We start from the raw sequence: 17946 nt of genomic DNA on the forward strand, positions 1-17946 counted from the left end.
TTATCTTCAAGAAGTTGTTGTTCACTTATAATCATAACAATAAAACAATTTACATAATATGTAATACTGTTATCTTCAAGAAGTTGTTCACTTTAATGACAAAGAGAAAACAGTACATAATATGTAATACCGTTATCTTCAAAAAGTTGTTCACTTATAATGATAAAAAGAAAACAGTACATAATATGTCATACTGTTATCTTCAAGAAGTTGTTCAAAATTATAATGATAAAAAAACATTACATAATATGTAATACTGTTAACTTCAAGAAGTTATTGTTCACTTTTATGATAATAATAAAACAGAACATAATATGTAGAACTGTTATCTTCAAGATGTTGTTCACTTCTAATGATAATAATAAAACAGTACATAATATGTAATACTGTTATCTTCAATAAGTTGTTGTTCACTTCCAATGATAACAAAAACAGTACAGAATATGTAATACTGTTATCTTCAAGAAGTTGTTCACTTATAATGATAATAATAAAACATTACATAATATGTAATTCTATTATCTTCAAAAGTTGTTGTTCACTTATAATGATAATAATAAAACAGTACATAATATGTAATACTGTTATCTTCAAAAAGTTGTTCACTTATAATGATAATAATAAAACAGTACATAATATGTAATACTGTTATCTTCAAAAGTTGTTCACTTATAATGATAATAATAAAACAGTACATAATATGTAATACTGTTATCTTCAAGAAGTTGTTGTTCACTTATAATGATAATAATAAAACAGTACATAATATGTAATACTGTTATCTTCAAGAAGTTGTTCACTTATAATGATAATAATAAAACAGTACATAATATGTAATACTGTTATCTTCAAGAAGTTGTTCACTTATAATGATAATAATAAAACAGTACATAATATGTAATACTGTTATCTTCAAGAAGTTGTTGTTCACTTATAATGATAATAATGATAACAAAAACAGTACATAATATGTAATACTGTTATCTTCAAGAAGTTGTTCACTTATAATGATAATAATAAAACAGTACATAATATGTAATACTGTTATCTTCAAGAAGTTGTTGTTCACTTATAATGATAATAATAAAACAGTACATAATATGTAATACTGTTATCTTCAAGAAGTTGTTCACTTATAATGATAATAATAAAACAATTACATAATATGTAATACTGTTATCTTCAAGAAGTTGTTCACTTATAATGATAATAATAAAACAGTACATAATATGTAATACTGTTATCTTCAAGAAGTTGTTCACTTATAATGATAATAATAAAACAGTACATAATATGTAATACTGTTATCTTCAAGAAGTTGTTCACTTATAATGATAAAAAGAAAACAGTACATAATATGTAATACCGTTATCTTCAAAAGTTGTTCACTTATAATGATAAAAAAACAGTACATAATATGTAATACTGTTAACTTCAAGAAGTTATTGTTCACTTATAATGATAATAATAAAACAGAACATAATATGTAGAACTGTTATCTTCAAGATGTTGTTCACTTCTAATGATAATAATAAAACAGTACATAATATGTAATACTGTTATCTTCAATAAGTAGTTGTTCACTTCCAATAATAACAAAAACAGTACAGAATATGTAATACTGTTATCTTCAAGAAGTTGTTCACTTATAATGATAATAATAAAACAGTACATAATATGTAATACTGTTATCTTCAAGTTCACTTATAATGATAATAATAAAACAGTACATAATATGTTACTTCACTTATAATGATAATAATAAAACAGTACATAATATGTAATACTGTTATCTTCAAGAAGTTGTTCACTTATAATGATAATAATAAAACAGTACATAATATGTAATACTGTTATCTTCAAGAAGTTGTTCACTTATAATGATAATAATAAAACAGTACATAATATGTAATACTGTTATCTTCAAGAAGTTGTTCACTTATAATGATAATAATAAAACAGTACATAATATGTAATACTGTTATCTTCAAGAAGTTGTTCACTTATAATGATAATAATAAAACAGTACATAATATGTAATACTGTTATCTTCAAGAAGTTGTTCACTTATAATGATAAAATAAAACAGTACATAATATGTAATACTGTTATCTTCAAGAAGTTGTTCACTTATAATCATAATAAAAAAACAGTACATAATATGTAATACTGTTATCTTCAAGAAGTTGTTCACTTATAAAGATAATAATAAAACAGTACATAATATGTAATACTGTTATCTTCAAGAAGTTGTTGTTCACTTATAATGATAATAAATAAAACAGTACATAATATGTAATACTGTTATCTTCAAGAAGTTGTTCACTTATAATCATAACAATAAAACAGTACATAATATGTAATACTGTTATCTTCAAGAAGTTGTTCACTTATAATGATAATAATAAAACAGTACATAATATGTAATACTGTTATCTTCAAAAAGTTGTTCACTTATAATGATAATAATAAAACAGTACATAATATGTAATACTGTTATCTTCAAGAAGTTGTTCACTTATAATGATAATAATAAAACAGTACATAATATGTAATACTGTTATCTTCAAGAAGTTGTTCACTTATAATGATAATAATAAAACAGTACATAATATGTAATACTGTTATCTTCAAGAAGTTGTTCACTTATAATGATAATAATCTTCAAAAACAGTACATAATATGTAATACTGTTATCTTCAAGAAGTTGTTCACTTATAATGATAATAATAAAACAGTACATAATATGTAATACTGTTATCTTCAAGAAGTTGTTCACTTATAATGATAATAATAAAACAGTACATAATATGTAATACTGTTATCTTCAAGAAGTTGTTCACTTATAATGATAATAATAAAACAGTACATAATATGTAATACTGTTATCTTCAAGAAGTTGTTCACTTATAATGATAAATAATAAAACAGTACATAATATGTAATACTGTTATCTTCAAGAAGTTGTTCACTTATAATGATAATAATAAAACAGTACATAATATGTAATACTGTTATCTTCAAGAAGTTGTTCACTTATAATGATAATAATAAAACAGTACATAATATGTAATACTGTTATCTTCAAGAAGTTGTTCACTTATAATGATAATAATAAAACAGTACATAATATGTAATACTGTTATCTTCAAGAAGTTGTTCACTTATAATGATAATAATAAAACAGTACATAATATGTAATACTGTTATCTTCAAGAAGTTGTTCACTTATAATGATAATAATAAAACAGTACATAATATGTAATACTGTTATCTTCAAGAAGTTGTTCACTTATAATGATAATAATAAAACAGTACATAATATGTAATACTGTTATCTTCACTTATAATGATAAAAATAAAACAGTACATAATATGTAATACTGTTATCTTCAAGAAGTTGTTCACTTATAATGATAATAATAAAACAGTACATAATATGTAATACTGTTATCTTCAAGAAGTTGTTCACTTATAATGATAATAATAAAACAGTACATAATATGTAATACTGTTATCTTCAAGAAGTTGTTCACTTATAATGATAATAATAAAACAGTACATAATATGTAATACTGTTATCTTCAAGAAGTTGTTCACTTATAATGATAATAATAAAACAGTACATAATATGTAATACTGTTATCTTCAAGAAGTTGTTCACTTATAATGATAATAATAAAACAGTACATAATATGTAATACTGTTATCTTCAAGAAGTTGTTCACTTATAATGATAATAATAAAACAGTACATAATATGTAATACTGTTATCTTCAAGAAGTTGTTCACTTATAATGATAATAATAAAACAGTACATAATATGTAATACTGTTATCTTCAAGAAGTTGTTCACTTATAATGATAATAATAAAACAGTACATAATATGTAATACTGTTATCTTCAAGAAGTTGTTCACTTATAATGATAATAATAAAACAGTACATAATATGTAATACTGTTATCTTCAAAGTTCACTTATAAGTTGTTGTTCACTTATAATGATAATAATAAAACAGTACATAATATGTAATACTGTTATCTTCAAGAAGTTGTTCACTTATAATGATAATAATAAAACAGTACATAATATGTAATACTGTTATCTTCAAGAAGTTGTTCACTTATAATGATAATAATAAAACAGTACATAATATGTAATACTGTTATCTTCAAGAAGTTGTTCACTTATAATGATAATAATAAAACAGTACATAATATGTAATACTGTTATCTTCAAAGAAGTTGTTCACTTATAATGATAAAATAAAACAGTACATAATATGTAATACTGTTATCTTCAAGAAGTTGTTCACTTATAATGATAATAATAAAACAGTACATAATATGTAATACTGTTATCTTCAAGAAGTTGTTCACTTATAATGATAATAATAAAACAGTACATAATATGTAATACTGTTATCTTCAAGAAGTTGTTCACTTTGATAACAATAAACAGTACAAATATGTAATATACATAATAATACTGTTATCTTCAAGAAGTTGTTACTTATAATATAATAAAACAGTACATAATATGTAATACTGTTATCTTCAAGAAGTTGTTCACTTATAATGATAATAATCAAGAAAAACAGTACATAATATGTAATACTGTTATCTTCAAGAAGTTGTTCACTTATAATGATAATAATAAAACAGTACATAATATGTAATACTGTTATCTTCAAGAAGTTGTTCACTTATAATGATAATAATAAAACAGTACATAATATGTAATACTGTTATCTTCAAGAAGTTGTTCACTTATAATGATAATAATAAAACAGTACATAATATGTAATACTGTTATCTTCAAGAAGTTGTTCACTTATAATGATAATAATAAAACAGTACATAATATGTAATACTGTTATCTTCAAGAAGTTGTTCACTTATAATGATAATAATAAAACAGTACATAATATGTAATACTGTTATCTTCAAGAAGTTGTTGTTCACTTATAATGATAATAATAAAACAGTACATAATATGTAATACTGTTATCTTCAAGAAGTTGTTCACTTATAATGATAATAAATGTAAAACAGTACATAATATGTAATACTGTTATCTTCAAGAAGTTGTTCACTTATAATGATAATAATAAAACAGTACATAATATGTAATACTGTTATCTTCAAGAAGTTGTTCACTTATAATGATAATAATAAAACAGTACATAATATGTAATACTGTTATCTTCAAGAAGTTGTTCACTTATAATGATAATAATAAAACAGTACATAATATGTAATACTGTTATCTTCAAGAAGTTGTTCACTTATAATGATAATAATAAAACAGTACATAATATGTAATACTGTTATCTTCAAGAAGTTGTTCACTTATAATGATAATAATAAAACAGTACATAATATGTAATACTGTTATCTTCAAGAAGTTGTTCACTTATAATGATAATAATAAAACAGTACATAATATGTAATACTGTTATCTTCAAGAAGTTGTTCACTTATAATGATAAAAATAAAAAGTAATGTAAACTGTTATCTTCAAGAAGTTGTTACTTATAATATGTACATAATAATAATACTGTTATCTTCAAGAAGTTGTTCACTTATAATGATAATAATAAAACAGTACATAATATGTAACTGTTATCTTCTGTAATATAATAATAAAACAGTACATAATATGTAATACTGTTATTCAAGAAGTTGTTCACTTATAATGATAATAATAAAACAGTACATAATATGTAATACTGTTATCTTCAAGAAGTTGTTCACTTATAATGATAATAATCAAAAACAGTACATAATATGTAATACTGTTATCTTCAAGAAGTTGTTCACTTATAATGATAATAATAAAACAGTACATAATATGTAATACTGTTATCTTCAAGAAGTTGTTCACTTATAATGATAATAATAAAACAGTACATAATATGTAATACTGTTATCTTCAAAAAGTTGTTCACTTATAATGATAATAATAAAACAGTACATAATATTTAATACTCTTATCTTCAAGAAGTTGTTTACTTATAATGATAATAATAAAACAGTACATAATATGTAATACTGTTATCTTTAGTTGTTCACTTCAATGATAATAATAAAACAGTACATAATATGTTACTGTTATCTTAGTTGTTGTTCACTTATGATAATAATAAAACAGTACATAATATGTAATACTGTTATCTTCAAGAAGTTGTTCACTTATAATGATAATAAAAAAAAACAGTACATAATATGTAATACTGTTATCTTCAAGAAGTTGTTCACTTATAATGATAATAATAAAACAGTACATAATATGTAATACTGTTATCTTCAAGAAGTTGTTGTTCACTTATAATGATAATAACAAAACAGTACATAATATGTAATACTGTTATCTTCAAGAAGTTGTTCACTTATAATGATAATAATAAAACAGTACATAATATGTAATACTGTTATCTTCAAGAAGTTGTTGTTCACTTATAATGATAATAAAATAAAACAGTACATAATATGTAATACTGTTATCTTCAAGAAGTTGTTCACTTATAATGATAATAATGATAAAAAAACAGTACATAATATGTAATACTGTTATCTTCAAGAAGTTGTTCACTTATAATGATAATAATAAAACAGTACATAATATGTAATACTGTTATCTTCAAGAAGTTGTTCACTTATAATGATAATAAATAAAACAGTACATAATATGTAATACTGTTATCTTCAAGAAGTTGTTCACTTATAATGATAATAATAAAACAGTACATAATATGTAATACTGTTATCTTCAAGAAGTTGTTCACTTATAATGATAATAATAAAACAGTACATAATATGTAATACTGTTATCTTCAAGAAGTTGTTCACTTATAATGATAATAATAAAACAGTACATAATATGTAATACTGTTATCTTCAAGAAGTTGTTCACTTATAATGATAATAAATAAAACAGTACATAATATGTAATACTGTTATCTTCAAGAAGTTGTTCACTTATAATGATAATAATAAAACAGTACATAATATGTAATACTGTTATCTTCAAGAAGTTGTTCACTTATAATGATAATAATAAAACAGTACATAATATGTAATACTGTTATCTTCAAGAAGTTGTTCACTTATAATGATAATAATAAAACAGTACATAATATGTAATACTGTTATCTTCAAGAAGTTGTTCACTTATAATGATAATAATAAAACAGTACATAATATGTAATACTGTTATCTTCAAGAAGTTGTTCACTTATAATGATAATAATAAAACAGTACATAATATGTAATACTGTTATCTTCAAGAAGTTGTTCACTTATAATGATAATAATAAAACAGTACATAATATGTAATACTGTTATCTTCAAGAAGTTGTTCACTTATAATGATAATAATAAAACAGTACATAATATGTAATACTGTTATCTTCAAGAAGTTGTTCACTTATAATGATAATAATAAAACAGTACATAATATGTAATACTGTTATCTTCAAGAAGTTGTTCACTTATAATGATAATAATAAAACAGTACATAATATGTAATACTGTTATCTTCAAGAAGTTGTTCACTTATAATGATAATAATAAAACAGTACATAATATGTAATACTGTTATCTTCAAGAAGTTGTTCACTTATAATGATAATAATAAAACAGTACATAATATGTAATACTGTTATCTTCAAGAAGTTGTTCACTTATAATGATAATAATAAAACAGTACATAATATGTAATACTGTTATCTTCAAGAAGTTGTTGTTCACTTATAATGATAATAATAAAACAGTACATAATATGTAATACTGTTATCTTCAAGAAGTTGTTCACTTATAATGATAATAATAAAACAGTACATAATATGTAATACTGTTATCTTCAAGAAGTTGTTGTTCACTTATAATGATAATAATAAAACAGTACATAATATGTAATACTGTTATCTTCAAGAAGTTGTTCACTTATAATGATAATAATAAAACAGTACATAATATGTAATACTGTTATCTTCAAGAAGTTGTTCACTTATAATGATAATAATAAAACAGTACATAATATGTAATACTGTTATCTTCAAGAAGTTGTTCACTTATAATGATAATAATAAAACAGTACATAATATGTAATACTGTTATCTTCAAGAAGTTGTTCACTTATAATGATAATAATAAAACAGTACATAATATGTAATACTGTTATCTTCAAGAAGTTGTTCACTTATAATAATAAAACAGTACATAATATGTAATACTGTTATCTTCAAGAAGTTGTTCACTTATAATGATAATAATAAAACAGTACATAATATGTAATACTGTTATCTTCAAGAAGTTGTTCACTTATAATGATAATAATAAAACAGTACATAATATGTAATACTGTTATCTTCAAGAAGTTGTTCACTTATAATGATAACAATAAAACAGTACATAATATGTAATACTGTTATCTTCAAGAAGTTGTTCACTTATAATGATAATAATAAAACAGTACATAATATGTAATACTGTTATCTTCAAGAAGTTGTTGTTCACTTATAATGATAATAATAAAACAGTACATAATATGTAATACTGTTATCTTCAAGAAGTTGTTGTTCACTTATAATCATAATAATAAAACAGTACATAATATGTAATACTGTTATCTTCAAGAAGTTGTTCACTTATAATGATAATAATAAAACAGTACATAAAATGTAATACTGTTATCTTCAAGAAGTTGTTGTTCACTTATAATGATAATAATAAAACAGTACATAATATGTAATACTGTTATCTTCAAGAAGTTGTTCACTTATAATGATAATAATAAAACAGTACATAATATGTAATACTGTTATCTTCAAGAAGTTGTTCACTTATAATGATAATAATAAAACAGTACATAATATGTAATACTGTTATCTTCAAGAAGTTGTTGTTCACTTATAATGATAATAATAAAACAGTACATAATATGTAATACTGTTATCTTCAAGAAGTTGTTCACTTATAATGATAATAATAAAACAGTACATAATATGTAATACTGTTATCTTCAAGAAGTTGTTCACTTATAATGATAATAATAAAACAGTACATAATATGTAATACTGTTATCTTCAAGAAGTTGTTCACTTATAATGATAATAATAAAACAGTACATAATATGTAATACTGTTATCTTCAAGAAGTTGTTCACTTATAATGATAATAATAAAACAGTACATAATATGTAATACTGTTATCTTCAAGAAGTTGTTCACTTATAATGATAAAAAGAAAACAGTACATAATATGTCATACTGTTATCTTCAAGAAGTTGTTAACTTATAATGATAAAAAAACAGTACATAATATGTAATACTGTTATCTTCAAGAAGTTGTTCACTTATAATGATAATAATAAAACAGTACATAATATGTAATACTGTTATCTTCAAGAAGTTGTTCACTTATAATGATAATAATAAAACAGTACATAATATGTAATACTGTTATCTTCAAGAAGTTGTTGTTCACTTATAATGATAATAATAAAACAGTACATAATATGTAATACTGTTGTTCACTTATAATGATAGTTGTTCATAATATGTAATACTGTTATTATAATGATAATAATAAAACAGTACATAATATGTAATACTGTTATTTCAAGAAGTTGTTCACTTATAATGATAATAATAAAACAGTACATAATATGTAATACTGTTATCTTCAAGAAGTTGTTCACTTATAATGATAATAATAAAACAGTACATAATATGTAATACTGTTATCTTCAAGAAGTTGTTCACTTATAATGATAATAATAAAACAGTACATAATATGTAATACTGTTATCTTCAAGAAGTTGTTGTTCACTTATAATGATAATAATAAAACAGTACATAATATGTAATACTGTTATCTTCAAGAAGTTGTTCACTTATAATGATAATAATAAAACAGTACATAATATGTAATACTGTTATCTTCAAGAAGTTGTTCACTTATAATGATAATAATAAAACAGTACATAATATGTAATACTGTTATCTTCAAGAAGTTGTTCACTTATAATGATAATAATAAAACAGTACATAATATGTAATACTGTTATCTTCAAGAAGTTGTTCACTTATAATGATAATAATAAAACAGTACATAATATGTAATACTGTTATCTTCAAGAAGTTGTTCACTTATAATGATAATAATAAAACAGTACATAATATGTAATACTGTTATCTTCAAGAATTGTTGTTCACTTATAATGATAATAATAAAACAGTACATAATATGTAATACTGTTATCTTCAAGAAGTTGTTCACTTATAATGATAATAATAAAACAGTACATAATATGTAATACTGTTATCTTCAAAAGTTGTTTAGTTATAATGATAACAATAAAACAGTACATAATATGTAATACTGTTATCTTCAAGAAGTTGTTCACTTATAATGATAATAATAAAACAGTACATAATATGTAATACTGTTATCTTCAAGAAGTTGTTCACTTATAATGATAATAATAAAACAGTACATAATATGTAATACTGTTATCTTCAAGAAGTTGTTCACTTATAATGATAATAATAAAACAGTACATAATATGTAATACTGTTATCTTCAAGAAGTTGTTCACTTATAATGATAATAATAAAACAGTACATAATATGTAATACTGTTATCTTCAAGAAGTTGTTCACTTATAATGATAATAATAAAACAGTACATAATATGTAATACTGTTATCTTCAAGAAGTTGTTCACTTATAATGATAATAATAAAACAGTACATAATATGTAATACTGTTATCTTCAAGAAGTTGTTCACTTATAATGATAATAATAAAACAGTACATAATATGTAATACTGTTATCTTCAAGAAGTTGTTCACTTATAATGATAATAATAAAACAGTACATAATATGTAATACTGTTATCTTCAAGAAGTTGTTCACTTATAATGATAATAATAAAACAGTACATAATATGTAATACTGTTATCTTCAAGAAGTTGTTCACTTATAATGATAATAATAAAACAGTACATAATATGTAATACTGTTATCTTCAAGAACTGTTATCTTCAAGAAGTTATTGTTCACTTATAATGATAAAATAAAACAGTACATAATATGTAATACTGTTATCTTCAAGAAGTTGTTCACTTATAATGATAATAATAAAACAGTACATAATATGTAATACTGTTATCTTCAAGAAGTTGTTGTTCACTTATAATGATAATAATAAAACAGTACATAATATGTAATACTGTTATCTTCAAGAAGTTGTTCACTTATAATGATAATAATAAAACAGTACATAATATGTAATACTGTTATCTTCAAGAAGTTGTTCACTTATAATGATAATAATAAAACAGTACATAATATGTAATACTGTTATCTTCAAGAAGTTGTTCACTTATAATGATAATAATAAAACAGTACATAATATGTAATACTGTTATCTTCAAGAAGTTGTTCACTTATAATGATAATAATAAAACAGTACATAATATGTAATACTGTTATCTTCAAGAAGTTGTTCACTTATAATGATAATAATAAAACAGTACATAATATGTAATACTGTTATCTTCAAGAAGTTGTTCACTTATAATGATAATAATAAAACAGTACATAATATGTAATACTGTTATCTTCAAGAAGTTGTTCACTTATAATGATAATAATAAAACAGTACATAATATGTAATACTGTTATCTTCAAGAAGTTGTTCACTTATAATGATAATAATAAAACAGTACATAATATGTAATACTGTTATCTTCAAGAAGTTGTTCACTTATAATGATAATAATAAAACAGTACATAATATGTAATACTGTTATCTTCAAGAAGTTGTTCACTTATAATGATAATAATAAAACAGTACATAATATGTAATACTGTTATCTTCAAGAAGTTGTTCACTTATAATGATAATAATAAAACAGTACATAATATGTAATACTGTTATCTTCAAGAAGTTGTTGTTAATAATAAAACAGTACTTATAATCAAGAATAATAATGATAAAACAGTACATAATATGTAATACTGTTATCTTCAAGAAGTTGTTCACTTATAATGATAATAATAAAACAGTACATAATATGTAATACTGTTATCTTCAAGAAGTTGTTCACTTATAATGATAATAATAAAACAGTACATAATATGTAATACTGTTATCTTCAAGAAGTTGTTCACTTATAATGATAATAATAAAACAGTACATAATATGTAATACTGTTATCTTCAAGAAGTTGTTCACTTATAATGATAATAATAAAACAGTACATAATATGTAATACTGTTATCTTCAAGAAGTTGTTCACTTATAATGATAATAATAAAACAGTACATAATATGTAATACTGTTATCTTCAAGAAGTTGTTGTTCACTTATAATGATAATAAAACAAAACAGTACATAATATGTAATACTGTTATCTTCAAGAAGTTGTTCACTTATAATGATAATAATAAAACAGTACATAATATGTAATACTGTTATCTTCAAGAAGTTGTTCACTTATAATGATAATAATAAAACAGTACATAATATGTAATACTGTTATCTTCAAGAAGTTGTTCACTTATAATGATAATAATAAAACAGTACATAATATGTAATACTGTTATCTTCAAGAAGTTGTTCACTTATAATGATAATAATAAAACAGTACATAATATGTAATACTGTTATCTTCAAGAAGTTGTTCACTTATAATGATAATAATAAAACAGTACATAATATGTAATACTGTTATCTTCAAGAAGTTGTTCACTTATAATGATAATAATAAAACAGTACATAATATGTAATACTGTTATCTTCAAGAAGTTGTTCACTTATAATGATAATAATAAAAACAGTACAGAATATGTAATACTGTTATCTTCAAGAAGTTGTTCACTTATAATGATAATAATAAAACAGTACATAATATGTAATACTGTTATCTTCAAGAAGTTGTTCACTTATAATGATAATAATAAAACAGTACATAATATGTAATACTGTTATCTTCAAGAAGTTGTTCACTTATAATGATAATAATAAAACAGTACATAATATGTAATACTGTTATCTTCAAGAAGTTGTTGTTCACTTATAATGATAATAATAAAAACAGTACATAATATGTAATACTGTTATCTTCAAGAAGTTGTTCACTTATAATGATAATAATAATAAAAACAGTACATAATATGTAATACTGTTATCTTCAAGAAGTTGTTCACTTATAATGATAATGATAATGTAATACTGTTAAAACAGTACATAATATGTAATACTGTTATCTTCAAGAAGTTGTTCACTTATAATGATAATACTATAACAGTACCTAATATGTAATACTGTTATCATCATGTAGTTGTTAACTTATAATGATAATAAAAAAACAGTACATAATATGTAATACTGTTATCTTCAAGAAGTTGTTGTTCACTTATAATTATAATAATAAAACAGTACATAATATGTAATACTGTTATCTTCAAGAAGTTGTTCACTTCTAATGATAATAATAAAACAGTACATAATATGTAATACTGTTATCTTCAAGAAGTTGTTCACTTATAATGATAATAATAAAACAGTACATAATATGTAATACTGTTATCTTAGTTGTTCTTATAATGATTCATAATATGTAATACTGTTATCTTCAAGAAGTTGTTCACTTATAATGATAATAATAAAACAGTACATAATATGTAATACTGTTATCTTCAAGAAGTTGTTCACTTATAATGATAATAATAAAACAGTACATAATATGTAATACTGTTATCTTCAAGAAGTTGTTCACTTATAATGATAATAATAAAACAGTACATAATATGTAATACTGTTATCTTCAAGAAGTTGTTCACTTATAATGATAATAATAAAACAGTACATAATATGTAATACTGTTATCTTCAAGAAGTTGTTCACTTATAATGATAATAATAAAACAGTACATAATATGTAATACTGTTATCTTCAAGAAACTTATAATGTTGTTCACTGTTATCTTATAATGATAATAATAAAACAGTACATAATATGTAATACTGTTATCTTCAAGAAGTTGTTCACTTATAATGATAATAATAAAACAGTACATAATATGTAATACTGTTATCTTCAAGAAGTTGTTCACTTATAATGATAATAATAAAACAGTACATAATATGTAATACTGTTATCTTCAAGAAGTTGTTGTTCACTTATAATGATAATAATAAAACAGTACATAATATGTAATACTGTTATCTTCAAGAAGTTGTTCACTTATAATGATAATAATAAAACAGTACATAAAATGTAATACTGTTATCTTCAAGAAGTTGTTGTTCACTTATAATGATAATCAATAAAACAGTACATAATATGTAATACTGTTATCTTCAAGAAGTTGTTCACTTATAATGATAATAATAAAACAGTACATAATATGTAATACTGTTATCTTCAAGAAGTTGTTCACTTATAATGATAATAATAAAACAGTACATAATATGTAATACTGTTATCTTCAAGAAGTTGTTCACTTATAATGATAATAATAAAACAGTACATAATATGTAATACTGTTATCTTCAAGAAGTTGTTGTTCACTTATAATGATAAGTTGTTCACTTATAAATAAAACAGTACATAATATGTAATACTGTTATCTTCAAGAAGTTGTTCACTTATAATGATAATAATAAAACAGTACATAATATGTAATACTGTTATCTTCAAGAAGTTGTTCACTTATAATGATAATAATAAAACAGTACATAATATGTAATACTGTTATCTTCAAGAAGTTGTTCACTTATAATGATAATAATAAAACAGTACATAATATGTAATACTGTTATCTTCAAGAAGTTGTTCACTTATAATGATAATAATAAAACAGTACATAATATGTAATACTGTTATCTTCAAGAAGTTGTTGTTCACTTATAATATGTAATACTGTTATCTTCAAATAAAAACAAAACAGTACATAATATGTAATACTGTTATCTTCAAGAAGTTGTTCACTTATAATGATAATAATAAAACAGTACATAATATGTAATACTGTTATCTTCAAGAAGTTGTTGTTCACTTATAATGATAATAATAAAACAGTACATAATATGTAATACTGTTATCTTCAAGAAGTTGTTCACTTATAATGATAATAATAAAACAGTACATAATATGTAATACTGTTATCTTCAAGAAGTTGTTGTTCACTTATAATGATAATAATAAAACAGTACATAATATGTAATACTGTTATCTTCAAGAAGTTGTTCACTTATAATGATAATAATAAAAAAACAGTACATAATATGTCAATACTGTTATCTTCAAGTAGTTGTTCACTTCAATAAGTTGTTGATATAATGATAAAAAAACAGTACATAATATGTAATACTGTTAACTTCAAGAAGTTATTGTTCACTTATAATGATAATAATAAAACAGTACATAATATGTAATACTGTTATCTTCAAGAAGTTGTTCACTTATAATGATAATAATAAAACAGTACATAATATGTAATACTGTTATCTTCAAGAAGTTGTTCACTTATAATGATAATAATAAAACAGTACATAATATGTAATACTGTTATCTTCAAGAAGTTGTTGTTCACTTATAATGATAATAATAAAACAGTACATAATATGTAATACTGTTATCTTCAAGAAGTTGTTCACTTATAATGATAATAATAAAACAGTACATAATATGTAATACTGTTATCTTCAAGAAGTTGTTGTTCACTTATAATGATAATAATAAAACAGTACATAATATGTAATACTGTTATCTTCAAGAAGTTGTTCACTTATAATGATAATAATAAAACAGTACATAATATGTAATACTGTTATCTTCAAGAAGTTGTTCACTTATAATGATAATAATAAAACAGTACATAATATGTAATACTGTTATCTTCAAGAAGTTGTTCACTTATAATGATAATAATAAAACAGTACATAATATGTAATACTGTTATCTTCAAGAAGTTGTTCACTTATAATGATAATAATAAAACAGTACATAATATGTAACACTGTTATCTTCAAGAAGTTGTTCACTTATAATGATAATCTTAAAACAGTACATAATATGTAATACTGTTATCTTCAAGAAGTTGTTAACTTATAATGATAAAAAAACAGTACATAATATGTAATACTGTTATCTTCAAGAAGTTGTTCACTTATATTGAAAATAATAAAACAGTACATAATATGTAATACTGTTATCTTCAAGAAGTTGTTGTTCACTTATAATCATAATAACAAAACAGTACATAATATGTAATACTGTTATCTTCAAGAAGTTGTTCACTTATAATGATAATAATAAAACAGTACATAATATGTAATACTGTTATCTTCAAGAAGTTGTTCACTTATAATGATAATAATAAAACAGTACATAATATGTAATACTGTTATCTTCAAGAAGTTGTTGTTTATAATGATAATAATAAAACAGTACATAATATGTAATACTGTTATCTTCAAGAAGTTGTTGTTCACTTATAATGATAATGATAAATAAAACAGTACATAATATGTAATACTGTTATCTTCAAGAAGTTGTTCACTTATAATGATAATAATAAAACAGTACATAATATGTAATACTGTTATCTTCAAGAAGTTGTTCACTTATAATGATAATAATAAAACAGTACATAATATGTAATACTGTTATCTTCAAGAAGTTGTTCACTTATAATGATAATAATAAAACAGTACATAATATGTAATACTGTTATCTTCAAGAAGTTGTTCACTTATAATGATAATAATAAAACAGTACATAATATGTAATACTGTTATCTTCAAGAAGTTGTTCACTTATAATGATAATAATAAAACAGTACATAATATGTAATACTGTTATCTTCAAGAAGTTGTTCACTTATAATGATAATAATAAAACAGTACATAATATGTAATACTGTTATCTTCAAGAAGTTGTTCACTTATAATGATAATAATAAAACAGTACATAATATGTAATACTGTTATCTTCAAGAAGTTGTTCACTTATAATGATAATAATAAAACAGTACATAATATGTAATACTGTTATCAATAGTTGTTCACTTATAATGATTAATAAAACAGTACATAATATGTAATACTGTTATCTTCAAGAAGTTGTTCACTTATAATGATAATAAAAAACAGTACATAATATGTAATACTGTTATCTTCAAGAAGTTGTTCACTTATAATGATAATAATAAAACAGTACATAATATGTAATACTGTTATCTTCAAGAAGTTGTTCACTTATAATGATAATAATAAAACAGTACATAATATGTAATACTGTTATCTTCAAGAAGTTGTTCACTTATAATGATAATAATAAAACAGTACATAATATGTAATACTGTTATCTTCAAGAAGTTGTTCACTTATAATGATAATAATAAAACAGTACATAATATGTAATACTGTTATCTTCAAGAAGTTGTTGTTCACTTATAATGATAATAATAAAACAGTACATAATATGTAATACTGTTATCTTCAAGAAGTTGTTCACTTATAATGATAATAATAAAACAGTACATAATATGTAATACTGTTATCTTCAAGAAGTTGTTCACTTATAATGATAATAATAAAACAGTACATAATATGTAATACTGTTATCTTCAAGAAGTTGTTCACTTATAATGATAATAATAAAACAGTACATAATATGTAATACTGTTATCTTCAAGAAGTTGTTTACTTATAATGATAATAATAAAACAGTACATAATATGTAATACTGTTATCTTCAAGAAGTTGTTCACTTATAATGATAATAATAAAACAGTACATAATATGTAATACTGTTATCTTCAAGAAGTTGTTCACTTATAATGATAATAATAAAACAGTACATAATATGTAATACTGTTATCTTCAAGAAGTTGTTCACTTATAATGATAATAATAAAACAGTA

General features: G+C 22.0%; 1 protein-coding gene across 1 annotated transcript in view; it reads right to left on the reverse strand.

Annotated features, from left to right (window-relative positions):
• The window catches only part of LOC143234885 (cell adhesion molecule 3-like), a 48764-nt gene that overhangs the window by 12364 nt on the left and 18454 nt on the right, over positions 1-17946 (reverse strand). The window lies entirely within an intron of this gene.

The sequence above is a fragment of the Tachypleus tridentatus genome, chromosome 12 (assembly GCF_004210375.1).
Source record: "Tachypleus tridentatus isolate NWPU-2018 chromosome 12, ASM421037v1, whole genome shotgun sequence".
In the NCBI taxonomy this organism is placed as follows: Eukaryota; Metazoa; Arthropoda; class Merostomata; order Xiphosura; family Limulidae; genus Tachypleus; species Tachypleus tridentatus.